A 19,513-nucleotide genomic window follows, 5' to 3' on the forward strand; every position below is an offset into this window, starting at 1 on the left:
CATATTGTCTACACTATCATTATTAGACTTTGAGCTCCTTGAGGGCAGGGACTGTTTTTCTTTTTCCCTTTTTTTGTTATCCCTACAGCTTAGCACAGTGTCTGGCATATAGTAGGTAATTAATCAATGATTGTTGACTGACTGGTATGTCAGTTAGCTGTATTAGTGATTGGTGGATAATGTGCTATAAACCCTCAGGACCACAAAGACATTTTATCAAATTCTCAACTATATCATTTTAAATGTTTTACAATTTAAATATTTTGTTATTCCAAACATTAAAATATATGACTTAAATTTTTTTAGAAGTTGTACATATTGCTTAATGCTAGAACCAACCACAGGCATGTTAATAAAGTAATAAAAGTGTGTCTTTGGTGCCAGTCTTAACTTCTTCTCCCCCCGCCAAGTTAAACAAAACAAAATTAAAAACTGCTCACATAAACAAATCACCTGCATCACACTGTATTGGCAGTTGGGATACAAAGATTTTTTTTAAAGTTAACAGGACACATAGGCAGGAGCCATCTACTTAATTGCCTAAATAATATCTTTCTTATAGTCTCCAGTTGAATAAATAAAGTGATTTTGTCCACAGAACTGTCCAGTTTAGTATTGTTTGGGGGTTTACAAATGTTGCAGCTGTGTTAGGATAGAATTGGGGAATTGTACTCATAGTTCTAGATATTCAGCCCACAGAGAACCTTTTGTGAATTCTTTTCAGCAGTTCTATAAGCATTACATTCTGAGATGGAGAAAAAATATATCTTGGCATTCCTACTTTTTAAAGCTGCTGGTAACAGCTTCTGGCTTGAGCATTCTTTGTTTTTTAAATAAATCCTTACTTTAAGAACTCTTTCAGTTAAATTTTGCTTCTGCTGTTTTTTTTCTTTTTATTATCCTTTCAGTAACTCTGTAGAATATTTATAAATAACATATTAACATTACCACCTTTTTTGTAGAAGCTCAGATGCATACTTTAAAAGTTGCTATTAAAAATCCCCTATTTCAAAGTACTCAGTGTCACGAATTATCTAGCTACCTATCTCTGTTGGTAAACATTTGCACATACGTGTGTGTATGTATGTATGTGTATATATTCTAGAAATTAGACTAAACACTGTTGGAGCTCACAAGGGCTTAGGATATCTGCCTCTCCTAGATCTCTATACCTAGCCATGTAGTTCTATATGTCATTAGTTGTTTTAGGGTCACTTGAATGCTTAATTAATTAAAAGGGGAATTAGGCTACCCAGTTCTTCATTCCAACACCACCTCTGATTCCTGAATAACAGCTGCTATTTATAGAGTTGGCAATTATAGACACGGTTATAAACTTGAAGTCTGAGGTTGTTCTTCATGTATAAACATGAATCAGGTATGAAACAAGTAGTTTATTATAGAGAAAAGAATGCTAAACGATAAAGAATCATGAAATTAGAACAGAATCCAATAACTTCACTGCTAGTACATTCAATTGGGAGCCTAATACTCACTAGTACAGAATAAAAAGATGGATGTATAGATAGATAAGTAGATAGGTAAGCCAACCTAGCTGAAGTAGCAAGGCACAATGAGGAAGACATAGCAGTCACCATGTGCCAGGCAAGTCTAACCACCACCACCACTTTGACCACTATTTCTCCTTAGACCCTGATGGATGCAGTTCAGGATTCTGAACTCAAGAGCCTTGGCATTAGCAGTGTCCCTTGAAAAGATCAAAATTAATATTAAATCTAGTTTCTACCATATGTATTTCTACTGTATTGATTCTTCACTGTAATTGGTTTTATGTCGTATTGATTTTATAATTGAGTCTACATCTGCCTAAAGCCCCAGTTGAACTCAGGAATTTAGCTTTCCCTCTGAGTTAGTTTAAAGATATAGTTAAAAGAAAAACCTTATCTTTAAAGGCCGATCTGGTACATTTCCACAAGGTATATTGTCTGGCCTTGCCCGTCCTTGTACAAATAAGGAGAGTCTTATCTCACTAAGGAAACCCTCCTAAGAGTCAAGGAGTCTACTATCCTTGGTCCACTAACAAAGTTCTAAGAAACAGATGGGTCTCATAAATCAATCAAATGTTCCTTAATGACAGAGACAGGTGGTTACTAGCCCCAGGTAGGTGCTAGTCAGCTTTCTTTGGATGTAACCATTCATGTTGTTGTCACCGCCATGATGCTATCTATTCTGTAATCACATTGCCCTCCCCACCTACCCAACTCTGTATTCCCCAAAACTATAGTTAAGACTGATGAGCCTTGCCTGGAGTCTTTAGTCACCAAGAGTTTATTGACCCAATTTATTGTTTGCTGCTAGCTTTAATAAATTGGTCATGTTCTGACCATTGTTTCTCAGTTTACCTTAATTTCCAAATGTAGCACTCTGAGACCACAAGACCTGCTTCTAGGCCTGTCCCCATAGCCTTCTTTGAGGGGAGAAATCATTGTGTAGAAAGGGTTTGCCTTCCTTAACACCAGGATCAATACCTGCTGACCAGTTGTCACCAATGAATGATAAGCATGAGAGCCCTGGGAATAACAGCACCCCAGGACCACCAGTCCTACTTTAAGCTCAGCACTTAATGCCCTTATGTGTGGAAACAATTTCTGTGGAGACAGGGCTGGCCATCTTCACCAGCTTCCAACTAGCTACAGGGTAGACAAATCAGCCAAGGAAAAGTAGTAAGGCATCCTATTCGTATGGGATAGGCAGGTCAGATAACCAACATCTTGACCCGTATTTATCCGAGGCACTGATGGAGACAGCCTAGGACCTTGAAACCAGGAATTGGAAATGACAGTGCTTCTAACCCAGTAATCTAGACATCACCCTTGGAAACAAACCATTTGCAGATGCAGCTTGGCAACTTTTCCTGCAGGTGCTATAGCCATACTTCTGCTTTTTTTTTGGAGGGCAGTTGGTGACTTGCCCAAAGTCACAGGGCTAGTAAGTGTGTAAAGCATCTGAGGCCGGATTTGAACTCAGGTCCTCCTGATTCCAGGGCCGGTGCTCTGTTCACTGTGCCACCTAGCCGCCCCTTGCCATAGTTTTTGAAGATCCAGAAAAGAAAGCTCTTGTCATCAGAATTTTTTGTCAAATGGTTCAACATCAGAAACTGAACAGGCTATTTGAGTCTATGCTTTACTTGGGGAATAAGGGAGAATCCTAGTGCCTCCCCTTTGTGGCAGCAAGCACCCCAAGCGTCCTCAGGGTTTGTTGCCAACACAGGTTCTTGGATCTGCTTTGATAAAGGAAAGCAACTCAAAATGGGTTAACAAGCTTACTTTTAATCAGTCAAACATATATCGTGGTAATTGTTCAGGGGAAAAAGGTCAGCACCTTGAACTTCAAAGTATACAGGCAGAATTATCAAGACAGAAACAGATCAAGTAGACAGCTTTCCAAAGTGTCCAACCATTACATCCATACCAAATCAACATCTGGGTTTCAACATCTGGGTTTTTCAAAGCCGGGGGGCTCTGGACAACGGCTCCCCAGAATCCAGATCAAATCACAGAACACTTCTTAAAGTGAGCCCCAAAACAAAGTTACACATCAGGGCTTATATAGCCTTCTCCTAGCTCCGAGAATGTAACAACCTTATTGACCCACTGGCTAATCAAAAAGTATCTACTGAAAAACAAGCTTCCCACCCCAGGCTTCAGGTGTGCTTTAGCCTAGGGGCAGGGAAGATCTTTAAATTTGCATTTCCATTACATACTCCCCCATTATACTGGGGTAGGGATGGCTCTTTACTTCTTCTACCTTACTGTTTTGACTCACATTTTGCCTTCCTGAAAGGTGGCTCCAAGAAATTGCTGGTGACTTGCCTTATCTACCAGGTGTGATATCTGGCTTAATTTGCTTTTCTGGCTCAGCTGACAGTGAGGGGACTCCATCCAGTGATGAGTTGTATATATAGCCAGCAGCAGGTAGAGGATATCTGTGCATGCTCAGGTTTCCAGCAGATCTCCCATGCAGTCTGGCAGAGAATTTCTGTGTCTCTTGTGTCATATGGTATTTATCTCACATATCTTTCAGGTTTAGTTTAGATTTTTTTTCCAGGAAATGAAATAGGGAAGCCATAAGGGCATTACTCTTAATTTTGCACACAATTTGTAAATGCTGCCATAGGTTATACAGTACATTGTCCTGCATCGTACAACAGAAAAAGCATCTGATGAACCTCAGTTTAAACATCAGAGTTTTAGTCCTACTGCTATTTCTTAACAGTGTGAACTTGGGCTTTTTATTCAATTTATTGCAAGACCAGATAGACTGAATGACTGGTTTAAGTCTTGGCTTCAACACTAGCAGGGTGACCTCAGGCAAACTATTTAAGCTCTGCCAGTATCTGTTTCCTTATCTGTTAAGTGGATACCTTCCTTACATACTTCATGTGGTATTGTGTAGATCAAATGAGGAAATGTATGGGAAAATGTGGTAAACAGTATAAAATACTATTCAAATACATGGTAGTCTTGTTTTTCAAAGAATAGTACTTTGAAGGTTCTCATTTTATCTATGGTCTTTCACCCTATACAGTTGTGGCCTACTTTTAGAAGGAAATTTTTCTGGTCATTAGACACATAAAGGGGAAGAGGTTTATGTTGGTAGGAAGAAATGCTTATCTCTAGATGTTACATGTCTATATACATAGTCTGTAGTCTGAAAGTGATTAATAAAATTGATTTCCTATCATTAGAACCATGAACTTTCCCATTTACCATAGCACCTTTTTCAAACCTTTTTATCCCTCAAACCTCCTGTAGGGTTCTCTCCATCCACCCCCTCATCTTTTCATTCATTTATTTTGTCTCAATTCAGCTACAGAAAATAACTTTTCTCACTGTTAGGTGGGTATATGTGTGTTGTTATGTTTGGAAATTATGGTAAACTGAGAGACAAATGGTCTGACCTTGTTCAGTTTATTGGTTAGACTATAGCAATAAGCAATACATTGGGTTAATGGCCTCTCTCACTTAACCAAAGACCTGAGTGAAGCCTGATAGGGTCTTTTAAACCTAGATGTTTTCCTTCTGATTGGCTTGAACAGTACATTGTTTGGACCTCCCCTGGCCAAGGTAAGACAATCCTCATTGTAGAGATTTTAATGAGGAGGTAAATTAAGACTCATCTCAACTCCTCATTACTGCCTCTTTTGGAGTTGGGAGTAATCCTTAGATGACAGGATTAGTCTGCAGATTTATATAGTCTGAAAGCTTTGATTGAATCAGCTTGAATTTGGGTTGAGTGGATGTTGGGTGTGGTTACACCCCTGTGTAGCTACAAACTAAAATAATAGCATTGAGACTCAAATGACCAGAGGCTACCCAGGTAAAGGGTAGAAATAGTTATGAAGCAAAAGTTTGACCTTTAGGCAAGTTTCTCCAGAATGTAGGTGAAAGGTAAAGTTTCAGTGGTAGCAACTATGGTGTGGGGAGATTATTAAAGCTATGCCAGCTTGTGTCTTCAAAATAGGATTAAAATCAGTTTTTAATTTTTCAGTGTGGGGGTGTCAGTTCAACTGAATATTAAGCACCTGTTGGGTACAAAGCTATATGCTAGGTGCTTGAGATGATACAATATAGAATATGGGAACCCTTTTCTCCTGTAGATTGCAGTGTTACAACTTCTACACAAGTAACCCTAATACAAAGTAATGTGCCATGTGAGGACAGAGGGGCAAAAGGTCACAGAATTTAAGAGTTGAAAGGCACTTCATTGAGTATCTGTGATGTCCATAACTGAATAAGAATCACCAATGCTCAACAAGTGGTCATTCATTCTCTGATTTAAGATATCCAGTGCTCGAAGAAGGAACCCATATCAAGGCAACCCATTGTACTTTTTTTTTTATAAAGCAATTGGGGTTAAGTGCTCAAGGTTACACGGCCAGTTATTTCTGGGTGTGGTCCTAAGTGTCTGAGCCCAGATTTGAACCCCAGGTCATCCCGACACTGGAGCCAGTGCTCTTACTCGATGAGCCACCTGGCCGCCCCTAAGCAATTGGGGTTAAGTAACTTGCTCAGGGTTACACAGCCAGGTGTTTCTGGGTGGGTGCTAAGTGTCTGAGCCCGGATTAGATCAACAAGTCATCCTGACAGTGGAGCCGGTGCTCTTACTCACTGTGCTACCTGGCCGCCCCTGTACTTTTTTTTAAGCTCTCTTTATTCATATATTTTTCTATACATCGAACCTGGCTAAATCTTTCTCCTTCCTTTTGGGGTCAAACTTAAGACTTGTAATCCTAGACTCCAAGGTCCACATTATGTTGGGGACTCCATTCCCCTCAACTAGAACAGAAAAGAACAAATTACATGACAAACTCCAAGCCCATTTCTCTGGGCTACAGAGTCCAAACAAGTGACCCTTAGGGCTTCTGCCTTTAGTGAACAAGAATTTCCTCCCTCTACTCCCCTGGAAAGAGAGTGAAGCTATCCAATGTGGTCATTTTAAAGACAGAGCCAGTTCTGGCCACACAGCCAGTAGGAAGAGGCTCCTCCCAACCATGATTAGCAGACCCCAGATGTCTTGTCCCACAAGCAGGTCCATTTCTTCTCTTTGTAATACATTCCTAATTTTTAAAACTGATTCTAGAATGCGGCATGAGTTCTTATCTCCTCACCAGCCATGTTAGTCTTTTAAATACACTTTTAACTTGTCAGTTCCCTTCTTCAGATGCTGAAATATACGTAGGGAGACAGTAAGAGTACCTAACTGCTCTTGACTCATTTGAATCATCCACCCCAGACAAATTACTTTCCAATTTACTGGGGAAAAGCAAAAAGTACTGATTGATGATGATTGATGGCAAGAGTGAGGGGTAGATATTGTCTTGATTTTAGTATTTGTAATAAAAATCAATCAGTTTGACCAGTTCTTGTCAACATTCTAGAATATATTGGAAAAGCTAGTTTAGCTACTTCTAAGTGTTTTTAAAGGGGTGATTAGTGAACATCTAGAAAATGAAGCAAGGATCACAAAATCAGCATGACTTCATTAAGAACAGGTCATACTTGACTAACCTAATGACTTTTTAAAAAAAAAATAGCATTAGATTGGGAACACAGGAAAATGTTATAGGTATATTATCTAGATATTAGAAAAAAGTATCCTTGTCTACAAAGAATCCTTGTGGACAAACTAGAAGTATATGAGCTAGACCAGGAGTGTCAAACTCTAATAAAAGTGGCTCCATGAAGGCAACAGATTGACTTAGAAAACCACAAATTGATATTATGGTGTATTGTATTTTTCCAAATTACATTTTAATCTGATATAGCAGCAGTTGGGAGTTTTGTTGGCCAGTTGTACCTCTGGACTATAGTGTAGTTAGGTGAATTTGAAACTGATTGAATGGCCTTACTTAAACAATTATCATTAATGGCTCAATATCAACTTGGAAAGGTGGTTTTTAGTTGAAGACCTGAGGGAGTTTTCCTTGGTTCTGTATTGTTTCACCTTTTTACATGTGACTTTGATTAATATATAAATGGCATTATGCTTGCAAATTTTGTAGGCTAGCTAAAAAATGAATGATGGAGGACAGGATACTAGAAGATCTCAGGTTAGGTGTGAGAAGCATATTGGAATCTAATAAGATGAAATATTATAAGTTGACTTCATAAGATGGGGGGGTGCTAGACTACAATTTGTCTAGAAAAGATGTGGGGAGTGGATTTTAGAGGACTTAAAAGTCAATTAAGAAAATCATATGATCAGCAGAAAAACTAACATTAAGTTGCAGTGAGAAAGTGTCCAGCAAGAGGAAAGTAATGATCTAACAATCTGATCTGACTATATATGAAGTACTATGCTCAATTTTCCCTATCACATTTTAGGAAATATCTGATATATCTGAAAATATGGTGAACACTCAGAAGAGGATAACCGAGATGGTTAGGGGCCTTGAGACCATTATATAATAATAACAACTGACATTTTTTGTGATATTTCAGTGTTTGCAAAGAGTATTATGTGTATCATTTCATTGCAGCTTCGTAACAACCCTGTAAGGTAAGAACAGTTCAAGAGTGGATAAATTTAGCCTGCAGGGAAGAGAAGACCTTGAGGAGACCTGATAATTGTCCTCAGATATTTGAAGGATTGTCTTGTGGAAGAGGGATCTCATTTCTGTTCCTTGGCCCCAGTGGGTAGAACTAGGAACAATGGGTAGCAGTTTTAGAGGGTCAGGTTTCTGTTCATTGTAAAGAAAACTTTCTAATAATTAGAGTGATACAAAAGTGGAATGAGTTGCCTCATGGGTAGTGAGTTCCCTCTCACGTCTTCAAGCAAAACCTTTAGTGAGGGTGTTCTTGTTCAGGTGGGCTACTTGTACAAGCTCGTCAATAAGGTGCCTTCGAACTCAAAGATACTGGTCTGGTTCTAGGGAGAGGTCAGAACTAGAAATACAGAGAAACTGATTATAAACCTGCATGAAGTACCTAGATCTTCTGTCAAATGACATGTATTATGGATGGCTCTCCAGCTTAATTTTCATGATTCCAACACTGTAGAATGAAAAAAGATTATGAATTGTGGTGTAGAATACAGGTAAAGCACTCACAATTTACTTTTCCTTCCACATCCATTTAGTGAAGCAAGAAATGTTTCATATCTTCTGTGTTCATGTAGACATTATTAGCAGTTTCTGATGCTAACCTTTTGGACAAAGGGAAGACATCTTTGCCTCTCAGTGCTTCACTGTATGTGCCTATTTATCTGCTGATGAACCCAATAAATCACTGTTTTCAGGGTTTATTTCTCCAGAAGAAATTGTTACTAAGGGTATGTGATAGTGTCTTTGTGGTATTTTATTCAAGGTGATACTGGAGAATTTGTTTGCTTTTTTGAAAATAATTTACCTTTCCTCTTTAAAATGTTCATAATTCTTATTGTATAAAGAAAAACACCTTTTAAATCTTAAGAAAATGTTCTCAGAGCATCTGGGTGGCACAGCAGATAGAACAGTGGCCCTGAAGTCAGGAGGACTGGAATTAAAATTCAGCCTTAGACACTTACTAGTTGTATGACCCAGGGGTAAGTCACTTAACCCCAGTTGCCTCAAAACCCCACCATTCTCTGAATGAAAATTATTGCATTGCTAGATTTTTCTTTCTTTTTCTTTTCCAAACCTGTAATTTCATTCGGGAAAGGAACTCTTAGTTTTCTTGGGGCACTGGGATGTTGTGACTTGCCCAGGATGACACAGTTTCTATCTAAGGTAGGACTTGAATCCAGTCTTTTTTTTTTTTAAAGCAGTTTAAAGCAATAACTTGCTCAAGGTTACATGGCCAGTGTTGTGTGTGATGCTAAGTATCAGAGCCCAGATTCGATTCCAGGTCATCCTGACTCTTACTCGCTGTGCTACCTGGCCACCCCTGAATCCAGTCTTACTCACTGTCTACTATATCATAAGTTTTTTCAGCTTCTCATATTTCTTTATAAAAGTAAGTTATACTTCACTAATCCCCAAATTGTTCTTTATTAAGAGATAGTACTTTTTTTAAATGACTGGCTTGTGCTGTTCTGCTCTTGTCATTTTAGGTGACAAAATCAATCAGTAAAAAAGTATTAAGCACCTATTTATGTACCAGGTGACACTAGGGACACGAGTACCAAGAATGAAAATGAACCCTACTTGCAAGGAACTCTAGAGGTTTTCTTGTATTAGTAAGTATTGGGGCAGCAAGGTTGCACAGTGGCTAGAACTCTGCGCCTGAATTCAGATTCTGCCTCAGATACTTACTAGCTGTGTTACTTTGGGAAAGTCACTTAACAAGTTTGTTTGCCTCAGTTTCCTCATATGTAAAATGAGGATAATAATAGTACCTACCTCCTTGAGTTATGAGGATCATATGAAATAATCATTATAAAGTGCTTATTGTAGTGCCTGGCACATAGTAAGCACTATATAAATGTTGTTGTTATCATTATTATTATTATCATTGCTATTGTTAGTATTTCCTTTTTGAAGAAAGCTCCTTTTCACGAAGTCAGCCTAGCCAGGGAGGTTCTAATTGCCTCAGAGCTTGGTTTGTATCTGGGCAGAAGGAGGCAGTAGTTTTGTCTGCTCTCGCGATCAGACCATGACCTGGGTATTCACTGAAAGGCAGAACTATCTCACTGAGTCAGTAATGCCCAATCGAGAGATGTAATGAGGAATAATATATTCAGGCACAAATCTTTTAGTCCTTAGTCCAGTCCTTAGTGGCAAGACCATTGCCTCCAGTCAGAGTACTTGGATTCAATTCCACTTCTGGTGCTTACCATGAGCATGACCTAGGGCAGGACACTTCACCTCCCTGGGCTCATTTATCTCCTCTATTTTTACCTAAAGTTTCTAACAACAAAATAGAATATTAAAATGTGTTCTTTTTATTAATAGAGCTATTATCATACTATAATTATAGTATTTTCTGTCAAAAAATCAGAGCAAGATTCATTGGGTACCAAACTCTGTTTAGAGATCTTAGTGAAATGAACTTTAAGTCACCCTTTAGCTTTTATTACTTAAGAAAAAAAATGAACTTGCCGTAGTGGTTATTTTGTATATACAGTAAGACCTCAGTTTATGAATTTCATTCTGAGATTCTGTTCATCATGCGATTTGTTCGTGTTGCAAAGCAAATTTTCCCATAGGAAATAATGTAAAGTCAGATGATTGGTACCACATCCACCAAAATATTCATCTAAAAATAATTATTTATAATTTTTTCCAGAATTTTATTTTAGACTCAAACTTGAGAACACAAAGAGAATACAAAAAAGAAACAAAAACATATCATAAATTTAAATATTGGAACTTAAATACAAAGTAAGAAAGAAATAAAAGCACATCATGTGCATAGCAGAACATAAGAGGATTCGAAATAGGTAACAATAAATTTTCACTTCAAGAAAGCCTATATGATAAATAATACTCATTGTGTTGAGAATTATCCATCTTTGCATCCTAGTGAGTTTGCTTTTGTTCTCTGCTGTGTACTTTTTTACTTTGTTCTTTTTTCCCCCTTCCCTCTAACCCCTACAGAAGGCAACAATAAAGTTTAGATGTTTCTCTGTAGCTATAAATATATATTATATATACATGCCCTCCCTCACCCCCCTAGAAGGCTACAATAAAGTTTAGATATGTTTCTCCATAGCTATAGAAATAAACATACACATATACATATATACACATATATAGACATACATTCCCAAATTTATTCTACAACTGATCTTTGTTTTTATGTATAGGCATATCTCTTGTTTCCTATCCCTCCTGCCTCTACTTTATTTTTACCTACTAACTTGCCCTCCTATGACTTGCCTGCCCCCCTCCAATGATCCCTCCTCCCCTATCCTCCCATTCCCATAAATCTAAACACCCTTATATACCCCTATTTACCTGTTCTCTCACCCTCCCTTCTAAAGATCCGTCACTTGTCCTTTCCCCCCTCCCTATGCCCCTACCATTTTTCTTCTGAATTTAGAAGACTTCTATACTCTTTTAAATATATATGTATTGTTCCCTCTCACACCCATTCCTGATGAAAGTAGGTTGCCAGAACTACCAGCCCTTCTCCCCCATCTGATTCCTGTGTATCAATTCTTCCTCTTGCACCTCATTTGTATAAAATAATTACTTTTTTTTAGCTATTCCTAAATGGTCTTACTTTTTTTTTTAATCAATCAACATTTATTAAGCACCTACCTATATATGGACCAGGTACTAGGGATACAAATATAATCATTGAAATGATCCTTACTTGAAAGGGGTAAGGACAGTTTTACTTTAGAGAGGGAAGTAATCATATCTAATTTCCCCTAAAGAAGAGAAGGGGGGTGAGTGGACTTGGCTATGCAGAGGAAGAGGTTGGAGCTACTTAAAAGTGGGGAGAAAGGAAGGCACTCCCTCCTTGGCTCCCTCAGTAGTGGGGTATGGAATGTGAAATCCAAAGTATTTGGGGGTGTAAGGTTTCCAAGCAGACAGTTCAGGTTTGAGGGGGAATAATTCAGTTTGGGAAGCCAGGGTTTCAGGAGAGTCAGACTGTATCAGGCAGGATGCTGGGGTCCAGGGGTCTCAGACTGGGAGTAAATCTTGGCTGTGGGTTTGCATGTAGATTGGTTAGATTTCATGCCTGATGAGGGTTAACCCCGGAGAAGCAACAGCAGTGTCAAAGTCAAGAAGGGAAAACTGGCCCCCCAGATGAAGATGCCTGGAGCAGAACCAAAAGCATAATATTTAGCTCCAGCTTCAGTGGGGTTTCCCTGGGCTAGGTCGAACAACATGTGGATGCATTTGCCACTGCCCCGGCCAAAAAAAGCTTGCTTTATAAGAGTGACTCCAAATGTTCTCACATAGGGAGGCTGGTGTGGGGAAGTAAAATGTGAAAGGGTGGCAGGCAGCCTCAACTGGGCACTTGTTAATCCCTGAAGTCTAATTCTAGCCTTTGTGCCAGTTCTCTTTGCAGGTATATGAGGATCGGCAGTCCTCCCACCACTGGTTACAGTCCTCCCTGCACAGGGGAACATTTCAGGATCTGTTCCCTCCACCAGCTTGAGGACACTGGCTGGATCCAGGGTCCTACGTTGGGAGAAAACTCATAGAGACAAGTGTCCTGGATAAAGTGGCATTTGCAGGCTGGGGTCATATTTCCACAGTGGTTATAGTTGAAGTGGTACAGGAAAGAAGTGTCTTTGTGGTCCGCACGGCTTGTGTTTACAATGCAGCAGGCATTTTTCTTCCATGGGCTACACTGCTGATAAAGTCCATCTTCTGGACCAGGCTCTGCCTTGTGGTGTTTAGCATCCATGCAGACATTGAGCAGATCATTACCCTTCCAAACACCATAGACCATTGCCATGTTGCTCAGGAACAGCAACCCCCATCCTGGTTGAGGCATGATCTCTGGGGCCTCCGGAAAAAATGTCCAGAAGACCTTCAGAAGCCCTGTTTAGGATCTGGCTCTGGCTCCAGTTCTGGGCCCCTATCCCTCCCACTTTACCCCAGTGGGGAGCTCAATGGTTTTACTTTTTAAATTCATATCATGCCCAGGTTTTCCCCAGTCTTTTTTTTTGTGAACTATCCAAATATTAATAAGAATCCTGTGAATAGAGATACAGCAGCACGGGCCCTAGAGTCAGGAGGACCTGAGTTCAAATCCCCCCTCAGACACTTAACACTTATTAGCTGTGTGATCTCAGGCAAGTCACTTAACCCCAATTGCCCTGCTCTCCCCTCTCCAAAAAGGAAAAAAAAAAAGATAATAGTTAACTTCACAGGGTATGATATTTTTGGCCAGAGGCCCAATTCTTTTGCTCTTCAATATGTTGTGTTCTAAGACCTGCAGTCCTTTACTGTTTCTGCTGCTAGGTCTTGTGTAATTCCAGTTGTGGCACCATCATATTTAAATTGTTTTAATCTTAATACTTTTAATAGTTTTTCCTTGAGCTGGGAATTTTAGAATTTGGCTATGACATTCCTGTGAATTTTCCTCATAGGATCTCTTTTAAGTGGTGATTGCTAGATTTTTTCTATTTCTACTTTCCCCCCTTGTTTTAATGCTTCAGGACATTTTTCTTTAATTATTTCTTATATTACTGTATCAAGATTCTTTTTTTGATCATAACTTTCAGTTAGTGTAGTTATTTTTATATTTTCTCTTCTTGATCTGTTCTCCAAATCTATTGTTTTTCATAGAAGATGTTTCACTTTCTCTTCTATTTTTTCATTCATATTTTGTTTAATCATTTCTTGATCTCTTATAATTTCACTGGCTTCACTTTGCCCAATTCTAATTTTCAAGGTGCCATTTTCTTCCTTAAGATTCTGGATCCCCTTTTCTAGTTTGTTGACTTTCCTTCCATACCCTTCTTGTTTTTCTTGGATTATTCTTATTTTCTTTTTTAGTTTTTCTTCCATCTCTGTCATTTGATTTTTAAAGTCTCTTTTAAGGTGTTCTATAAATTCTTTTTGGGCAGGTGACCGTTTAATGTTACTCTGGGGGTTTCTTTTCTTTACTTCAGTTTCCTTCTCTGAAGATGAACCCAGTCAACTCTATTCCCATAATAGGTTTCTATAGTTGGATTCTTTCTCCTTTGCCTGTATACTTTTTTTGTGTGTGTGGTGATAACTTAGTTATTTGTAGTTACCTCAAGCCCTGGGGTATGGGAAATGGTGCCTCTTGCCCCAGATCTTCAGTTCTTCCCTCTAGTCTGAAACCAAAGCCAAACCTCCAACCTCCCGTAAGTACCCACAACCAGGGACTTTTCCCTCTTCCCAGCTGGGTCTGGTGTTCCTGGTCCACAGGTTCCCTGGATCTTCTGGGACATAAACACCCAACCCCCCTAGGGGTAAAAGTTCCATTGCCTAGGGCTGAGGCAAGTCTCTCAAACCTACTAACCCAGAGCTTGCCCCTTGCTGTTAAAATGGAAACTAGCCTGGAGGTGTTTACTTTTCACTGGGACCAAACCTCCTCCTGGGGTTTTTCTTCTGATCTTCTCAAATAGTCCCTGGAAGACCTGGATTATGCCCCTGTGCTTATTTATCTCCACCCACACTTTGTTCACCCTAAGGTTCTATTTTAACTCTTTTGTGGGGAAAGATCTTGAGAGCTTGGAATTTTCTGAACTACTCTGCCATCTTCCCAGAATCCTTTGAATTATTTATAATTTTAAGTAAGTTTTTTGTCCCTAATACACCTGAAATACAATAGCAATAATTAGTACACAATATAAACTGAAAATAAAACAAACTAACCTGCACTTTACCTTTGAGAAGAGTCTTGGCTGGTGTGAGCGAGACAAGAGGGAGTCAAAGAGGAAGGGTTATTGCTTGGAAGGAGAATCTCCTTAGAACATCGGGTATTTCAACATTGGGAGTGTTCTCTCTTATGCTTTTTTCACTAAAAGTAAGACTAACCCTAATGACTTCACTTATTTTTTCATTTTTTAGAATATTTGCTTCTGACTAGAAATCTATCACTTTTTCAGAATGTCACGGAAATGTGACACTGCATTATTGTTAAAAATATTCGTGGCTGTCATTGCTACAACCTTATTTGGGTGATGTTTTTCTACAAAACTTTGTACCTTTTCCCACATTTGATAAACCTTCCTAATCTCACTTGATGTGAGGAATTCCTCTGACCTCTCAACCTCCTCCTCAGATGAAATACCCTCCACAACCTCTTGCTGTTGCTCCTCATGCAGATCTGTCAGTTCATCCATCATCAGCTCCTGGCTGTGTTCTTCCATTGTTACAAATATTGTTGTAGATCACAGTCACTACTGTACAGTTTTATGCAAAGTATTTCCATATGTATACAAACACACATGAACACACTTGTAATGGTACTGTTAAGAGTGAATGATGCTGCCTTCACGAAGGATCAATGTGGAATGAGGCTGATTAGGTGGTATACTAACCTGAGGTTCCTTTGTTTAACATAAGAAAGCAAAAAAAGAAAACCCATTACTCTAGTTGAGCATCGTCCCTTCAGGAGCCATTCAAGTCCAGACATGAATTTTTGTTTGTCCTGCAAGACAAATTTTGCAAAAAAATTTATCCTTGTCCACCGAAGCTTGTGTAACCAGGTTACTCATAAACTGAGGTTCTGCTGTATTTACTTATTTGGGAAACTAATCCTCTAGGGCAGCTAGGTGGCTCAGGATAGAGCACCAGACCTGGAGTCAGGAAGACTCATTTTCTTGAGTTCAAATTCAGTCTCAGTTACTAGCTGTGTGATCCTGGGCAAGTCACCTAATCTTGAATCCTGTTTGCCTCAGTTCCTTATCTATAAGTTCCTTTTCTATAAAATGAGCAGGGAATGAAATAGCAAACTACTCCATTATCTTTGCCAGGAAAGCCCCATATAGGGTCATGAAGAGTTGGTCATGACTGAAAGGACTGAAACAGTTACCTAGTAGAATGTGTGTAGGATTGACTGTCTTTTATGTTTGTTTTCAAATGAGATAACATAAGCAAAATGTTTTGCAAGCCTTAAAGCTTTATACAAATGCTAGTTGTTTCTATGGTTATTATTAGAAAAAAAATGCCATCCTTTAAGTAGTCTCCTAGAGCAAGCTTTCGTACAAGATTATTCCGATTCCTTGAAAGTTGTAGCAACCAAACCTGTTCAATAACCCTCCAATATAAATGTCAGTTTATGTGGTTTACTGGTAAATACTTAACACTTGGCTGGGGCTGGAGGAGGGAAATGTAGGCATGGCACACTTTTAAGTTTAATGTGCATTATTAATATTTTCTTCAATGGACCCCTGTATGTTACACAGAACAAAACTCCTTTTCCTGGTCATAATGACTAACATATTGACTCACTCCTCCCTACCCCCATTAGAAAGTAAAGGCCTCAGTCATCTTAAAAATTAGAAAAGCAGATAAATGGAACTAGATAAAGAAGGATCAGAAATAAAAACTATTCAGTGTTTAGTTAATCCAAAAATACAAGTTACCAAGACCTTCCAATTTGATAAGAATTGTTGGGAAAATTGGAAAGCAATCTGGGAAAATTTGGGCTTAAGTTTAGAAATCAGAACAATAAATCAAGCCCTGATTTCTAGAAATTTCCCATTTCCCATGGTGTAAATGCTCATACCGAAAATTTTAACAGCTTTGTGAGCTGGCTACAGAAGGTCCCATAGTTGAAAAGGAATAAATGGACAGATTGCTTTTGGGAAATTGGAGAGCTCTTTTGTTTACCTCAAGCTTCCATGAGAACAGAAGTCCATCTTTTCAATACTGTTTCACCTATGTTGTTATTTGGCAATATGGCAGTGAGACATGGAACACAGGAACGGAGCACATTGTTAGGAGTGAACAGGCTACAGCATAATAGCCCAGAGGTGGGGAACCTGTGACCTTGAGGCCACATGTGGCCTTCTAGGCCTTCAAGTGTGACCCTTTGACTGAATCCAAGCTTCATAGAACAAATTGAGGACCTAGAGGGCCACATGCAACCTTGAGGCCTCAGGTTCCCTACTCTAGATATATCCAATGAGAAATTGAAGAAACAGTAGTAAAAGATGTCATTGAAGAATTGTATGACAGGAAGAAAAGGTAGGCTGGTTTTGTGTCAAGATAGTGAGATGACAGTTGACTAGCCAGAGAGCTCTGTTAGTACCCTCACAATGTCAGGACTCTTATGAAGAGCCTTTGGGAGAACATGGACAAGAATTAACAAGATGGGCAAACGTGGATGAGTTGTAATCTGCATCACTTAAGGATATGTTAGAACCTACAAGACCATGTATCCATTTGTTGTATTCTAGTACATCTCCCCTTCGTCTCTCCCCATATATATAGCTCATACTTGGAGTACAGTTCAAAGGTATGTAAAGGAGCAGAGCATTCCCTCTGCAAATGGTGCACAAAACATTTACTCTTTTATCTCACAGCATTCAGTTTAATTGTTTTGTAGTAGTTGTTCTTTCCATTTATACTTTGTATGGCTTTTGGGTTTCGTTTTTTATTTTTGCTGTTCTGGTTATTTGTCAATTCATCAAAGTCTTTCCATACTTCTCTATTAATCATGCTCATCATTTCTTACGACACAGTAATATTCCCTTGCGTTCGTGTACCAAAATCTGTTTGGTTATTTCCAAATTAATGGGCATATATTTTGTTTCCAGTTTTTTGCAAAAAGTGTTGTAAACATCTTCATGTATATGGATTCTTTCTTCTTGTCAGTGATCTCCTTTGCGTATATACACAGCAACGGAATCTCTGGATCAAAGGGTATGAAAGTACAGTGCCTATTTCTCCACAGTGTCTTCAAGATTGATTTCCCAATTTTTTTTTTTTTAACAGTTTTCTGAGTATGGAGTGAATTCTCAGAGTTCTTTTGATTTACTATTCTTTTATTATTAATGATTTGAAGTATTCTTCCCTTGTTAATAATAGTTAATATAGTTTGCAACTATTTTCTTATAAAACTGTTTTCATCATTTGACCATTTTTTTTGGAGAATGACTTTTGGTTGTATATATTCCTGTTATAAATCTTGCATGTCAAACCATCATCAGGGATATTTGATATAAGGATTTTTTTCCTAGTCAACTATGACCCTTCTTATCCAGATACATTACAAAATTAATCTTGTTTGTGCAAAAGTTTTTCAGTATCATGTTGTCAAAATGATCTGTTTTATCTTTTATAATTGCTTCTATCCCTTGTTTGGTTAAGAATCCATTCCCTAGGGGTGGCTAGGTAGCTCTGTGAATAGAGCAGCACCAGCCCTGGAATCAGGAAGACCTGAGTTCAAATCTGGCCTCAGACACTTAACATAAAACTAGCCGTGTGAACTTGAGCAAGTCACTTAACCCCAATTGCCCTGCCTTCCCCCCTCCAAAAAAGAAAAAAAAAAGACTCCATCCACTAGGAGAATGGGATAGAGAGAAATATATAGTTAATCATCATAAATGTGAAAAATTTACAGGTTTCTCAGATAAAGACCTCACTTCTCAAATATATAGAGAACTGAGTTAAATTTATAGAAATAAACCATCCTCAACTGATAAATTGTCAAAGAATATGAACAGGCAGTTTTCAGACAAAATAATTAAAGCTGCCTATAGTCAGATGAAAAAAATGCTTAAAATCATTATTGATTACAGAAATGCAAATTAAACAACTTTGTTCTACCACCTCACACCTATCAGATTGGCTGATAAGACAGAAAAGGAAAATGACAGATGTTGGGGGAATGTGGGAAAATTGAGAGGTTAATGCTCTCTTGGTAAAGTAGTATAACGATTCAGCTATTCTATAAAGCAAGATGTTGATTTTCCTTTTTTTTTTTTAAACAAGACAAAATTCCAGTCTTTTTATTTTTAAGTTTTAGAGGAAATAATATCAGTAACCTATTGTATGAAAGACCTATTATCTACTTAGAAGAAAAATTCTGTTGCAACACTTAAAAAACAGCCTTTTAATAAATTTTATTTTTTAATAAGTAGGTTTTATTCTTCTTATTTTTTTTTGGCGAGGGGAAGGTAGGGCAATTGGGGTTAAATGACTTGCCCAAGGTCACACGGCTATTTTTGTGTGTGTGTGTGTGTGTGTGTGTGTGTGTTAAGTGTCTGAGGCTGAATTTGAAATCAGGTCCTCCTGACTCCAGGGCCGGTGCTCTATTCACTGCACCACCTAGCCGCCCTGACAGTTTTATTCTTGTAAATAAGAACTCATAGAAACCTAAGTTGTTTTGGTTAAAATTGTTTTGTCTTGAAAAGATTTGGAGTTAAGGCAGAGGAAATAATGGGAAACAGTTTTAATTTTCAGAATGTTTTTCAAGAGAAACAGTTTTAGAACATTTTTCTTAAGTAGCCTAAATGTGTACTTCTTGTTCTTTTAGCATAAATTAGCTTATGGGGTTGGAGTTTGTTTGGTTGTTGTTGGGTTTTGTTTTTGTTTTTGTTTTTTGATTCAGTTAAATTGTCATTCATGGAAAAATAAAATTGCTCATATTTTAATGTGGTCCTCTAGTGCTAAATCCAGAGAGTT

At 38.3% G+C, this 19,513-nt stretch overlaps 1 protein-coding gene and 1 pseudogene across 2 annotated transcripts in view; one reads left to right on the forward strand and one right to left on the reverse strand.

Annotated features, from left to right (window-relative positions):
• The window catches only part of VMP1 (vacuole membrane protein 1), a 157,121-nt gene that overhangs the window by 12,671 nt on the left and 124,937 nt on the right, over positions 1-19,513 (forward strand). The gene's annotated exons all lie outside the window — the stretch shown is intronic.
• LOC138153630 (folate receptor alpha-like) lies at positions 8,480-18,254 on the reverse strand (annotated as a pseudogene).

Source organism: Petaurus breviceps, unplaced genomic scaffold, assembly GCF_028583685.1.
Source record: "Petaurus breviceps papuanus isolate PSGF00001 unplaced genomic scaffold, PetGlider_PUasm1.0 91023, whole genome shotgun sequence".
Taxonomy (NCBI): Eukaryota; Metazoa; Chordata; class Mammalia; order Diprotodontia; family Petauridae; genus Petaurus; species Petaurus breviceps.